General features: G+C 49.7%; 1 protein-coding gene across 1 annotated transcript in view; it reads right to left on the bottom strand.

Moving 5' to 3' along the window:
- Nucleotides 1-13,703, bottom strand: part of ECPAS (Ecm29 proteasome adaptor and scaffold) — a 121,056-nt gene that overhangs the window by 47,068 nt on the left and 60,285 nt on the right. The gene's annotated exons all lie outside the window — the stretch shown is intronic.

Genomic DNA, 13,703 nt, shown 5'->3' with positions numbered 1-13,703 from the left:
AATCCGTAAGCCTGTTCTAACATTGAAGTCTATGGCTGACGGATGAGCCTTTATGTCATCCGTTTGCACACAGTTTATTATAGCAGTTATTACTTCTGAGCATGCTCAGAAGAGTTGACATCAGCAGACTCCTGCAGTGCTGAGGGAGGACTACTACTTTCATCATGGAACAGACTTGTTTCCATGAGGGGAGTAGCAATTCCCCGGGGCTGCGGGAGTCTGCAGACAGCTGGGGAGGCTACATTAGTGTTTGTACTACAACCCCCATCATGGAACAGAGTCTGTTCCATGATGGGGGTTGTAGTACAGGGGCTGAGGGATTGATCGCACCGGGTTTCACTTCTGAGACCCGATGCGATCAAAAGTTATTAAGCAGGGGAGCGGGCGGCATGGTCCGCAACCCTGCGATGTATTGTGTGTTTTAACTTTCATTTTTGAATCCCCTGAGGGGAGCCCTGAATGGCCGATCAGGGCTCTCAGCGAGAGATTGAAAAATGAACTTTGAGAGTAGCAGGGGCCAAGAGCACTGTGGGGGGCAAGATGTATAGCGCTGCAGAGGGGGGGCAGACATATAGCCTATATATCTAGCCCCCCCCAGCAGCGCATTAGATATGACCCCCGTCTGCGCATTAAATATATACTCGCTGGCACATTAAATATATACCCCCACCGGCGCATTAAATATATACCCCCGCAGCGCATGTATATGTGCCCCCCACAGCTCTTCTATATACATATACCCCTGCCGCCGTATGAATGAAAAGTATTTCTATTAGCAGCGCATAGAGCCGGCTCCCGGCACTATGCGCTGCTAATAGAAATACCTTTCATTCATATGGCAGCAGAGGTATATGTATATAGACGCACTGAGGGGGCAGATAACGCTATATGTCTGCCCCCCCAGTGCTTCTATATACATATACCCGTGCTGCCATATGAATGAAAGGTATCTCTATTAGCAGCGCATAGTGCTGGGAGCCGGCTCTATGCGCTGCTAATAGAAATACTTTTCATTCATACGGCGGTAGGGGTATATGTATATAGAAGAGCTGTGGGGGGCAGACATATAGCGTTATCTGCCCCCATACATGCCCCCATACATGGCCATACATGAGGGATAACGGGTCTTAACGGATGAATATTTATTCAGCCGTTCGCACCCTTTATTTCATCCGTTATTAAATGTCCGTTTTTACACAGAAAACGGACATTTAATAACGGATGAATGCTCATAGTGTGAAAGCAGCCTAAGATAGTCCACATTTTTAGGTTTGTTCACTAAATGTTTTTATGAAAAAAATTACCTTTTTGTTTTTAATTTTTACCCTAAATGTCAATTAATCAAACAAATTACAAGTAATGATGATTTTCATAATCCTTTAGTTGCTAGACTGATACATCCCTAAAGCAAAGCAGTGCCTTCAATGTGGAGAGCATCTTGATGAAGCCCTGGGGTGCAGTACAGAGGCCACATAGTTGAGCTAAAAATTGTTAGTTGAGAGAGTGAACTGTAAAGCACAGGTAATGATGGGACAGGTTGATCAGGATATTGAGTGATGTCTCCCTGATGTCCACAGTAGAAAGGAATTCCTCCTGCTCCATGGAGGCAACTACTAATCTCAGAGTCTCCATGCAGAATTGTTTAACCTGCACAAACTTGACGCTTGGAGGTCCAATACGGGGGAGATTGGAGTAAAATCTCCAAAAATGTTGGTCTGGGGGCACTGAAACAATCACTTCTGGTTGCAGCAAAGAGTCTGCAGCATGAAACAAGGTAGAAGCTCTTGACGGGTCAAAACAAACTAACAAAAATTAAACAAAAACCTTCGCCAGTGATTGGCTGAGCGGCATTATGACATATTGGGCCTGGCTCAGGAAGAAGATAGCACCAGGAACCAGAGCAGGGCACTGGAGGTGAGTAGAGGTTTATTTTTTTGATACTACACAATGGGCATAATTCACAACCCGCCCCCCCTCCCCCACCAGATTACCCTTTTAACCAGAACCCTAGTACTATCTAACATACAATTGCATGTGGCATGAGAGGTTTATAAATAAATACAAAAAAAATCCAGCATTCATTCTCCATCAAGCATCAGGATGCACAGCTGATGCGTGACAGCCAAAATCTGATATAGCGGGAAAGACAATCCAGCAATTTATGGCTTAAAAATAAATAAATGTAGATTTTTATGCTTACCGTAAAATCGCTCTCAAAAGGATCCATTGGGGGACACACAGACTGTGGGTATATGTTGCTGCCACTAGGAGGCTGACATTAGGCAACAAAAGAAGTCAGCCTCTCCCAGCAGGATATACCCCGTCTACAGGCTCTAAGCTATCAGTTTGGTGCCAAAGAAGCAGGAGAAGACCGACAGGAAAGAAAAAACTGTAACTGTGCAAGGAAACCACAGACAAAAATTAACCAAACCAATCCTTGGACAGGCAACCAAACCAAAGACACCAGAACAAATGGGTAGGTGCTGTGTCCCCCAATGGATCCTCCGAGAAAGATTTTACAGTAAGCATAAAAATCTACTTTTCTCGTTTGGTTCCATTTGGGGACAGATTGTGGGACGTAACAAAGCAGTCCCCGGGTGGGGAAAAAACTCAACTCAGGGGGAAGGCTGGGCCACAGCCTGCAACACCTTGTGACCCAAACAAGCATCAGCTGATGCAAATGTATGCACCTGGTAAAATTTTGTAAACGTGTGCAAGGACGACCAGGTGGCCGCCTTACAGATTTGTAAGGCCGAAGCCTTGCTGCAGAGAGCCCAGGAGGCCCCGACTGAACGAGTGGAATGAGCAGAGACTCTGGAAAGAGTCTTCACTGTGCAGCGGTAAGCTTCGGAGATAGCAGAACGGATCCACCACCAAATGGTCGCCTTCGAAGCAGGAAAACCCTTACGACGACCCTTCTAAAGCACAAAGAAAAAGTAACACTGATGAAAGGATGAAGTGACCAAAAGGTAAATCCGAACGGCCTGCACCACGTCAAGACCACAAAGCAACCGTTCCCTGGGATGGGACGGAGCTGGGCAAAAGGACGGAACATCTATATCCTCATTTAGGTGAAAGGCGTTGACAACCTTAGGCAAAAAGGATGGGACCGGATGGAAAACAACTTTGTCCTGGTGCAAGACCAGGTAGGGGGAATGGCAGGAGAGAGCCGGCAGCTCCAAAACTCTCCTAATGGAAGTTAACTCAATGAGGAAGGCCACCTTCCAAGAAAGGTCCAGAGAGGTTCGAAGGGAGTACCCTGCAAAGCACTGAGAACCAGATTTAGATCCCACAGAGGAGTAGGGGAGCTGTACGGCAGAGACGCATGAGCAACACCTTGCAGAAAAGTGCGGCTGTGAGGGTCGGACACAAGGGGCTGCTGAAAGAGAATGGAAAGAGCCATAAGGGAACTGAGAGCCAAGCGTTGTTCCAGCTCAGACTGCAAAAAGGAAAGAAGGCGTGGAAGGGAGAAAGCAACTGGGGAAAAGGATTGAGACTCACACCAGCGAAAGTAGGACCGCCAAGTAAGGTGATAAATCTTCGCAGAGGAAGGCTTGTGCACCCTGATCATTGTGTGGATCACCTGGGGAGAGAACCCCCCCTGGCCCTTAGAACCTCGGTTTCAACCGCCATGCCGTCAAATGCAGCGACAGTAAATTGGGGTGGCAAAGGGGATCCTGAGAGAGCAGGCTGGGACGAACTGGGAGGCGCAGTGGTACGTCAGCCACTAGGCGAACGTCTGTGTGCAAAACACGCCTGGGCAAGTCCAGAGCCACAAGAATGCTGGGACACTTTCTGTTTCCTCTGGACCCTGGGAAGGAGAGAAAGAGGAGGGAAGAGATAGGGGAGGACAAAGTGCGACCAGGTGATCACTAAGGCGTTTACGGCTGGGGCCAGAGGATCTCGGGAATTTGCGACGAAGCAAGGAACTTTCTGGTTGTGGCGAGACGCGAAGAGGTCCACATCCGAAGTGCCCCAGAGGTTGAAGATCTCCGCAAACCCCTCTGAGTGAAGAGACCACTCGCCAGGGTCGGCAGAGGAGCAACTGAGGAAGTCCGCCTCCCAATTGTCCACCCCCGGAATGTGAATCGCCGAGATGGAGGGAACTCAGGGTTCCACTCAGAGCAGGATCCTGGAGACCTCGGTTATAGCTGCGGGGCAGCGAGTGCCACCCTGGCGTTTGACATATGCCACAGCCATGGAATTGTCTGTCTACACACGAACAGTATGGTCCTGGAGAAGGCGCCCCCAATGGAGGAGGCAAAGGTAGATTGCCCTGAGTTCCAGGATGTTGATGGGGAGAAGAGCTTCCTGGGAGGACCAACGGCCCTGGACTGTTTGATCTTTGAAAACTCCCCCCCCACACCCAACCTCTGAGACTGGCATCCGTCGTGATGACCTGCCAGTGGAGGGGCAGGAAAGAATGCCCCTGTTGAAGAAGAGGAGACCGAAGCCACTACAGGAGGGACTGGAGAGTCCTGAAGGGAAGGAAAATCCTTCAATCGAGGGATAGTGGAGACTTGTCCCACCGAAACAGAAGTGAAAGACCATGAAACTGGGTGAAGCGAACGGCCTCCATCCATCCCAGGACTTCCATGCAGAAACTAATAGAAACTGAAACAAAACTATGGAGAAGATCAACTCCTGCGTGGCGCTTGTCCAGCAGGAGCCGAACCCGGGCAGCTGCTGTGTCAAACTGGTGTCCCAAGAAGGTCACAGACTGGGTGGGAATCAGGCTGGACTTGTCCTGATTTACCACCCAGCCGAAACGGGACAAAGTCTGAAGTGTAAGAAGGTGGCTCTCCTGATTCTGGTCCCTGGTTGGAGCCTTGACCAGGAGGTCGTCCAGGTAGGGGGATCACGGAAACACCCCGAGCTCGCAGGATGGAGAGCTGCCAGGACCTTGGTGAAGAGTCTTGGGCCCATGGCCAGGCCAAAAGAAAGTGCCACAAACTGAAAATCGCCCTCTGGAACTGCGAAGCGGAGATCGAGCTGATGCGCCGGAAAAATTGGGATGTGAAGGTAAGCGTCTTGGATATCCACCGAGGAAAGAAACTCCCCTTGATCCATGGATGCCACCACAGAATGGAGTGACTCCATACGTAAATGACGCAGGAGTAGGTGGTGGTTGAGGAGCTTCAGATCCAGGATCGGGCGGACGGAACCACCATTCTTGGGAACGACAAACAGGTTTGAATAGAACCCCAAAAAACGCTCCTTGGGAGGAACTGGGACGATCACTCCCTGAGCAAAAAGGGTCCGAAGCGTGACCCGAAAAGCCGCCGCAAAGGAGCGAGGAGGGCAGGATCGCAAAAAACGGTCCCTTGGAAGGGAAGCAAACTTGATCCGATAGCCGTCTGAAACGACATCTCGGACCCAAGAGTCCTGCAAATGGGAAATCCAAACGTCCCAGAACAGGAAAAAACGACCTCCCACCCGAAAAGAATGTCCAGGTAGGTGCGTCTCTTCAGGCGGAGGGAGGCTTACAGGTGTCCGACTTGGCCACAAATCGGCCGGAACAGTTATCAGACTTCTAGGAGGGGTGAGCCTTTAAGGAAGGAGCCTTCCTATCCTGTCAGGGCCCCGGTCCTGCTGCCCAACCGAAAAGACCGAAAGGAAAGGGCCGAAAGGAGGTTGCCTTCCTGCGGGAATCGGTACGGCGAGACTTGTTCTGCAGTAATAAGGAGCTCTTACCTCCAGTAGCGGTTGAGATGATCTCATCCAGATGTTTTCCGAAGAGTCTGGTCCCAGAGAAAGTAAGCTCAGTAAGAGATTTCTTGGAAGAGACATCGGCATCCCAGGCCTTGAGCCACATGGGGCTACGAATCACCACAGGTTACCTGTGGCAAAAGCCGTACAATGGGCACACTGCAAGGAAGCAGAGCACAAGTAGTCTCCAGAATTGGAGAGTTAAAGAGCAAGATCTGCCAATTCCTCTGAAGGGGCACCAGATAAAATGCCCTGGCAGAGTTGGGAAGCCCAAACAAATAGGGCTTTTGACACCCAAGCTGACGCGAAAGCGGGAAGCAAAGCTGAACCCATTGCTTCAAAAGCAAACTTGGCCAGATTCTCGATCCTCTTGTCCGCCGGATACTTAGAGGAGGCCGCGTCCACCAAAGGGAGAGTAGTCGATTTTGACAGGTCGGGAAACCAGAGGATCCACAGCCGGCGGTGTTGTCCATTTTGCAATCAAGTCCTGGGAAAATGGAAACTGCACCTGAACCTTCTTAGTCCCTAGGAAGTGTTTGTTTGGATGCTTCCATGCCGCTTCCAGTAAGGTGTCGAATTCAGCATGAGAGCTGAATACCTTAGAAGAGAAACTGGAGCGGTGGAAGGAAATTTCAGGAGCTGGGTCCGAAGTTCCTGGGTCCGAAGTTCCTGGGTCCTCTAGGTAAAAGGTGTCCTTGATAGCTGACACCAAGCTGTCCACCATGTCGGACACATTAGTTCGGTCCTCTGGATCAGAGGCAGAACCTGACGCCTCATCTCCCAGCTCCCCAGGAGAACGGGAGCAGGTGTTAGAAGCCTTAGATGAAGGCGAGGCAGACCTAGGACATAAGCTTGAAGACCTTGCATTGGCAACCAGGAGAGTGGCCCCTGGAATGGGGGCACTGCCGGGATGGAAGAGCAAGACCCAGAGGATAACACCTTAGGGCGTTTTTGAGATCGCCCAAGACAAGGATCAGGGGAGGGAGAGCAAGCCTCTCTGGAGAGTGGCCAGAAGGAAGATCGCTCAGAACGGGGAAATCCACGCCAGATTGGAAATTGACTGGTACAGGGAGGAAACCCATTCCGGGGGGGGGGGGGGAGGTCGAAGAAGCAGAGCAAGGACCAGGAGGGCAGGAGTGCACAGTGGTGGTGGAGGTGGGACAAGTGGATTCAGCAGAACAACCATGCATTTTAGTTTTGCAGCCCACACAAGAGTAATAAGTGACCAGGGGGACAGTGACCGGTCTGGAGTGGGGGTCGGGTCTGCAGACATAACTGCAAGAGAAGTCAGCAAGAAAAAAGGAGCAGTCTGACCCGGTTTCTGTGTCCCTCAGATGGAGAGAAGAAGCAAGCTGCAGCTGGAACAGCAGGCACTTGGTCCAGAGAAGAGAAGGAAAGGAGGGAGGTCCCAGCAGAATGTGGAACCTGAAGTAGCCAGACTGTCATTGGTGGAAATGAAGGAGGCACCCAGCAATGACCCCTGCAGCGCCCACACCGCACTGATAGGAGGTCAGTGACCCCCCCCCCCAGTGCATGCGCTGAACTGTGATAGGACGGTGGGGGGGATATGGGCCGGGACCCCGACGATGGGAAGTGGGCAGAGTTATACTTGCCCTGTCCTAGAACAAACTTACCTACTGAAGTCTTCAGCCAGCTATTAGATACCTGCATCATACCGGGCTGAGACAGCGAGACGAGCAGGGAAGGTAGGGGGACCTGCACCCTAAGTAAAACCCCAAGTGCTGGCTGGTGGCAAGAAGGGGTTGACTGTGCATAACTATGCCTGTGCCCCTTCGTCGCATATGGGGGAACATGGAGCGCCATGCACATGAACCCCCCACCCAAAACCAAGGAAATAAAAAGGAGATAAAAAGCTAAAATTACTTCCCTGAACTAAAAAATTTAAAAAGTTAAAGACCAGGTCTGGAGAACCCCAGACCTGTGTCTGCCTCCTGAGGACACTAAGCTAAAAGTGATAGCTCAGAATCTGTAGGCAGGGTATATCCTGCTGGGAGGGGAAGACTTTATTTTTGTTGCCTAGTGTCAGCCTCCTTGTGGCGGCAGCAGCATGTACCCACGGTCTCTGTGTCCCCCAATGAAGCTGAACGAGAAATAGGAATCTAATTATATATATGTGTAATATACATTGTAATAAAAAGACACAATAGAGTCTTTGGTATTCACCTAATAAAAACAGTAACTTTATTTAACTGCTTTAAAAATTGGCTGGCTGCAGGCAAGGAGGTGTGAACAGAAACGCAACAGCCGTAGCCGCGCAGGGTGATGGCAACAGGCCCGTTTCAATAAATTGCCCAAACAGGCTTTTAAAGAAGGGGATTTAATGTTTTTTTATCTGGTCTGTATGGATGCAATTGTGGATTTTAATACTTCAAAAAATAATTATATTTATTTACTGGAGCCCTAGGTTTCTGGGATGTCTTTTCCACTATACTGGTATGAGAGGTTCTAACACCAATCATAATAGAACCTAGAGGAATCCACACAATACAGGTTGAATGGAGAGATAAGTACAAGAAGTTTTCAATAAAAGAGTACATAGAGTAGCACAACACCACTTTAGAAATGTATTGCTTCAGGGTGCATTCACACGTACAATATCCTGCACATATTTGAGGTGCAGGATTTGAAGCTAAAGATTTAAAGCTGTGTTCAGTCATTTAGTTTACATTTAACTCTGCTGCATCAAATCTGCAGCTTTAAATTATTCACATGAAATATGTGCAAGATACTGTACATGTAAATACACCCTCAACTTTATTTAGGACGTACACATGGCAGATTTGGTGCAGAAATTTCTGCAACTGAAAATCAGCTCCATTCATCTAAATGTGACAAGTACATGGACATTTGAAAGTTTCTTTCAGATGAATGAGACAGTCATACAAATGTCTTTAACAAATTTGCTGGGTGTGACATTTTAAAAAGTTACCTCAGCACTATGAACTCTATGGTGGAGATTTATCAAAACCTGCATAGAAGAGGAAGAATGGTGCAGTTGCCCATAGCAACCAGATTTCTTTTTAAAGAAGCAATCGGATTGTTTGCTATGGGCAACTGCACCACTCTTCCTTTATGCAGGTTTTCATAAACCTCTCTCTCTCCTGTCACTATCTTAGTAATTTATTGAGTTCTGTCAAAACTCTTATCCAACTACATACATGGTGCCTTCTTAAAAATTAGATTTTTTTTGCTCAACGTAAAATCTCTCTTGTAGCCTTCATTGGGGACACCTATACTGATGGGTATATGCTCTTGCCACTAGGAGGCGCTGACACTAGGAAAAAAAAAGGCGGCTCCTCCTTGGCAGGATATACCCGCCCACCTGCAGTGAGGTAATCAGTTTTGTCAAAAAGCAGTAGGAGAAGCCAACAAAGACTTACATCCAAAGGGCCCTAAAAAGGAATCCCGGATAACAACCCATGAACAGGAAAAAAAAATAGTCCCAAAAAAGGATGAAGAAATGGGTGGGTGCGGTGTCCCCAATGAAGGCTACGAGAAAGATTTTAAGGTGAGCACAAAAAATAAAATCTCCCTTACTCGGTCGCTCTTCATTGGGGGACACCTATACTGATGGGACGTACCAAAGCAGTCCCCTAGGGAGGGGAAAAAACAACCACCAGAGAAAAGGAATCAGTCCAGAGACTGAACTCCCGTGTCCACAAGGCCTGCGGACGAGCCCCCAGGTCGGAGACCCACTAGGCCCTGAAATTGAGCTCCCAGAAGATCTCCCGTCCAAGGAGATGGACAAGGACACCAAAGGAAGGGGCCGTCCTCTGTAGAGACCTAAGACACCCGGGTCATATAGAGAGACAGGGAAAAAAAAGAAAGCTGGACTTCTGCTCTGGAGAGGTCTGGTGCATGAGAACAAAGACCTGAACAAACAGCCACAGGGTTCCAGGGGCCCGACATGATAACCCCGAAGGCGACAATAGCCATACTGGCATAATGCAGATAACCTGAACGCCCTCCAACTCGGGAGGACATGGACCCCGAAGCGGCAAACACCCTGACAAGGGGACATCCCGGAAACACCGACAAGTAAACAGGAGACGTAGATTCACATGGAAGACGAACCCCTGAAGAGTAATTAAAACAGACGTCCGTGAAAACTCTCCAGGCGACAAACTGCCATGTAGAAAAATTAAGAAGTGACGGATTGCAGAACAGAAAGACCTCCCCAACTAATGGGATCGCGGAGGAGTCTTGGCCGGATCACTATACATGCCCCAGACCTGAACCAATCCCTAAGGCCCAAGGAACCGGAAGGGCCGCCTGTAAAGAAGGCATGCAACAGCATCATAGGACAGATTCCAAGCCAAGGAAACCGACCAGTCAGACTCCAGAGGTCCGAGCGGACCAGAGCACTTCAAAGAAACAACCCACCAGAACGGAAGCAGGAGGGGAAACAAAAGAGAACCCAGCTGGGACTCTCAGGGTCTGGGCACAGGAAGGATTACTCCAAAAGACATTGGTGTCAGTGCAGTACAGTGGACACAGACAATAAGGGAAGGAAGATTGTACAAACTCTTCCAACAGAGGAGAGAGCCAAGGTTACGTGAGCAGCAGTAGATAACCAAAAAACAGAAAGAGAGCCAGGCTGCAATAGTGGACAGTAAGCACACAAGCCTAGACAGTAAAAAGCACTGTTGAATGCCCTTAGCAAAAAAACAAAGGGCCCCGCCAGATACTCCACCTAAATAGTGTGAACAGCGAGAGTGCATCATCTTGGCCGCAGAAAAAATAAAACCTCACCAAAATAGACCCTCCAAAGGAGGGAAAACAAGGGTGGTCGAGATGAAAACTCAAGTACAGACCCATGCCAAGCACCCTGATCCCCGTATCCCATGTGGAAAGGGGATAGGCAAGCACGCCAGGCACAGTAGGAGCAGAGAAATGCTGCCCCACAGCCACGGGACAAGTACAGGGTGGACGGAGCCCCCAGGCCCCAGCAGCAACCATCGCTGTCTGGTGGAGCCACCTTGTGTGTGTCCCCAGAGAGATCGGAATCCTATACAATGGAGCTGGGCAAAAAAAATAGAAGAAGTGTTGAGAGCCATTCGAGACAGTGACGAGTAGGTGCCTGAGCCACCCCGGACAGAAACCCAAGAAAAAACACCTGGAGGGAAAGGGTGGGGCTGAACTGACTGTTGCCCCAGAAGCATATGTAGGAAAACAGACATGGATACCCCCCCCGATAGCAGTGGGGTACCAAGACTGTAGACACGAAAGAAACTGCAGATATCCAAGGGACCAGCAGGAAGGGAGGTATACCTCTAGCAGACCAACAACGCAACCTAAGAAAGGAGAACAGAGCAGGAAAAATGCAGACAGTGAGACAGGTAGAAAGGGTCCCAAGAACCCACAGGTACACACTCTGCGGAAATACAGCTGGAAATAGAGACACCAGACTGCAGCTGCGATATCGGCAGAAATGGGGGATGTGACCAGGAGGATTAGAACACCATGCAGATACAGTCTGGCTATGTGGCAAAGGGACAGTGGTCACGCCGGATCCTGCACACGGAAACACACAGTGAAGTGAGATACCAGCCTGTAGACATTGTAGCAGGCATGTAGAAAGGGACCTAGCCAAGTAGGTAACCCCGTAAACCAGTATGTGGTGCATTGTATAAGGCCCATGGAGCAACATGGGGTGACCCACACGAAACTACTGAAAGGTAGTTGAGCCAACGTAGTAGTAAGCCATGCGGAAAACCGTCTGGCCGGCAGGTATAGGATTCATTAGCACCCAGGGTCACTCGATTCAAACTCCCACAGAAAGCGGGGTACTAGAGTGCGGCCTATCCAAAGGGCGACCTGGTGGTGTAGACAACCCAACAGGCGAAGGATTGTCCGACTGGTATCAATCCCATATACCTGTAGGGACCCTACTCAGATTCCTCATCCAGCAATGAGGTACGGGAAAACTGGCTATGTCCGCGGAAGCCCAGAGATCAGAGACCGATGGCAGCGGAAACAGTAGACAACAGTCTGGCTGAACAAGAATACCCGCAGGCGTGTGGTGAAAAGGGAACAGTTAGACAGGCGATAACTGTGCCCCTTTGCCATAGGTGGGAGGGTGGGGAGGCAGAGAAACCTCGCCCCCCTGGGAGATAGAGGGGGGGGGGCAGAAGAGCCGTGGAATGCATCCCTGCCATTCCGTATAGGGTCCGTGGGACACGCTGGGTAAGTTCCACATATACTGCGCACAGCAGTGAGGTACCGGGACTCCAGCCCCACATACATCAGTCGTGCGACGTGTGACAGGCGGCAGAAGAAAACATGCAGGCAACTGTCTGGCTTACTGGTATGGATCCAAAGTGGACAGAGAGTCATTCCGTCGGGCACCTAGCACAGTGGTGAGGTACCGGAACTCCAGCTGCAGATACAACAGCCGTTTGATGAATGACAGGCGGAGAAGGCAACCATGCAGACCACTGTCTAGCTTACTGGTACAGGTCCATAGTAGACAATGGGACACTCCATGGGATGCCTCACACAGTAGTGTGGTATCTGAGAGCCAGCCGTGGACGCGGCAGCCGTGACATGAATGACAGGCGAGCCCACTGATTGGCATAGTGATATCAGGTCCAACCCATGCTCACGCAGGGATATTCCCCTGGAGACGTAGCACTGGATGAGAAGATCCGGAGCACTAGATGCGGTAGCCTGTGGAGAAGGCACATGGTATGGCCCTCAGTGGTAGCAGAGAACAGATTGCCTGAAGATATCCCTGTTAGTTCCCGAGGAACCGTGAATCCCCGGCAACAAACCGCCATGACAGTGCTCCAGGACAGTGAGCAACAATGCAGAACTAGGGACACCAGAGGGATACCCTAAGCGGCTCATGTATTTAATGTATAGCAGGTGACCCTGCGGTATATCCGCGGCAACCGTAGGAAAGGACCCTGCACGGCAATAGAAGGTAGAGTGCAATACAAGTATTGGCCACAAGAGGGCGCCAAACCACACCAAATGGACTGAGTGACATTTTTTTATTTTTATTTTTTTAACTTCCTCTTCCCTAACTGGTAACCCCCCACCACAGGCACCGTAGATGCAGCCGAAGCTGCATGAATAAAATAGTGAGGGTTAACCCCTCACTGCCTGGCCCCCCGAAAAACAGCCCCAGAAGTAGGGGCATAACATTACTGTTCGTTCAACAGGGGGGGGGGGGGGGGTATGTATAATCACCTCATACGCCACATACTCACCCAGGATGTCTTCAGCCAGCTTTTTAGTCACCTGCATCATGTCATGCTGTGAAAGACAGGACGAGCAGGGAGATAGGGGGACCCGGACCCTAGGTGCAACCCCAGGTGCTGGCCGTTGGCGGGAAGGGGTTAACAGTGCATACTTCTATGACCCGTGCCCCTTATCCGCATATGGGGAACAGGTAGCGCCATGCTCCTGAACCCCCAACTGGAAAAAAAGGAAACAAAAAAGGAAGTAAAGAATCTAACTAAACAGCCCTTACTAGAAAATAATAAAACACAAGGTCTGGTGAGCTCCCAGAACCTGTGTCTTGCCTCCTGCTGACACTAGCTAAAACTGATTACCTCACTGCAGGTGGGCGGGTATATCCTGCTAGGGAGGAGCCGACTTTTTCCTAGTGTCAGCGCCTCCTAGTGGCCAGAGCATATACCCATCAGTATAGGTGTCCCCCAATGAAGAGCGACCGAGAAATATAAATTATTTTTAACTTTTATACCATTTCCTGGAACAGTATAAAACAGTACAGTAACCCCCCGACATGCGATGGCCCCGACATATGATCAAATCTACATACGATGGCCTCTCAGAGGCCATCGCATGTCGATGTCAGCATCGACATACGATGCTTTTATATGTCGGGGCCATCGCATTAACTGCTATCCGACAGCGCAAAATGCTTACGCTGCTGTCAGATCGTAGTTTAAAGGGGTATTCCAGGCCACATTTTTTTTTTATATATATCAACTGGCTCCGGAAAG

This window comes from Hyla sarda, chromosome 1 (genome assembly GCF_029499605.1).
Source record: "Hyla sarda isolate aHylSar1 chromosome 1, aHylSar1.hap1, whole genome shotgun sequence".
Taxonomy (NCBI): domain Eukaryota; kingdom Metazoa; phylum Chordata; class Amphibia; order Anura; family Hylidae; genus Hyla; species Hyla sarda.
The sequence above is the reverse complement of the archived record's forward strand: the minus strand, read 5'-3'. Positions and strand labels throughout refer to the sequence as shown.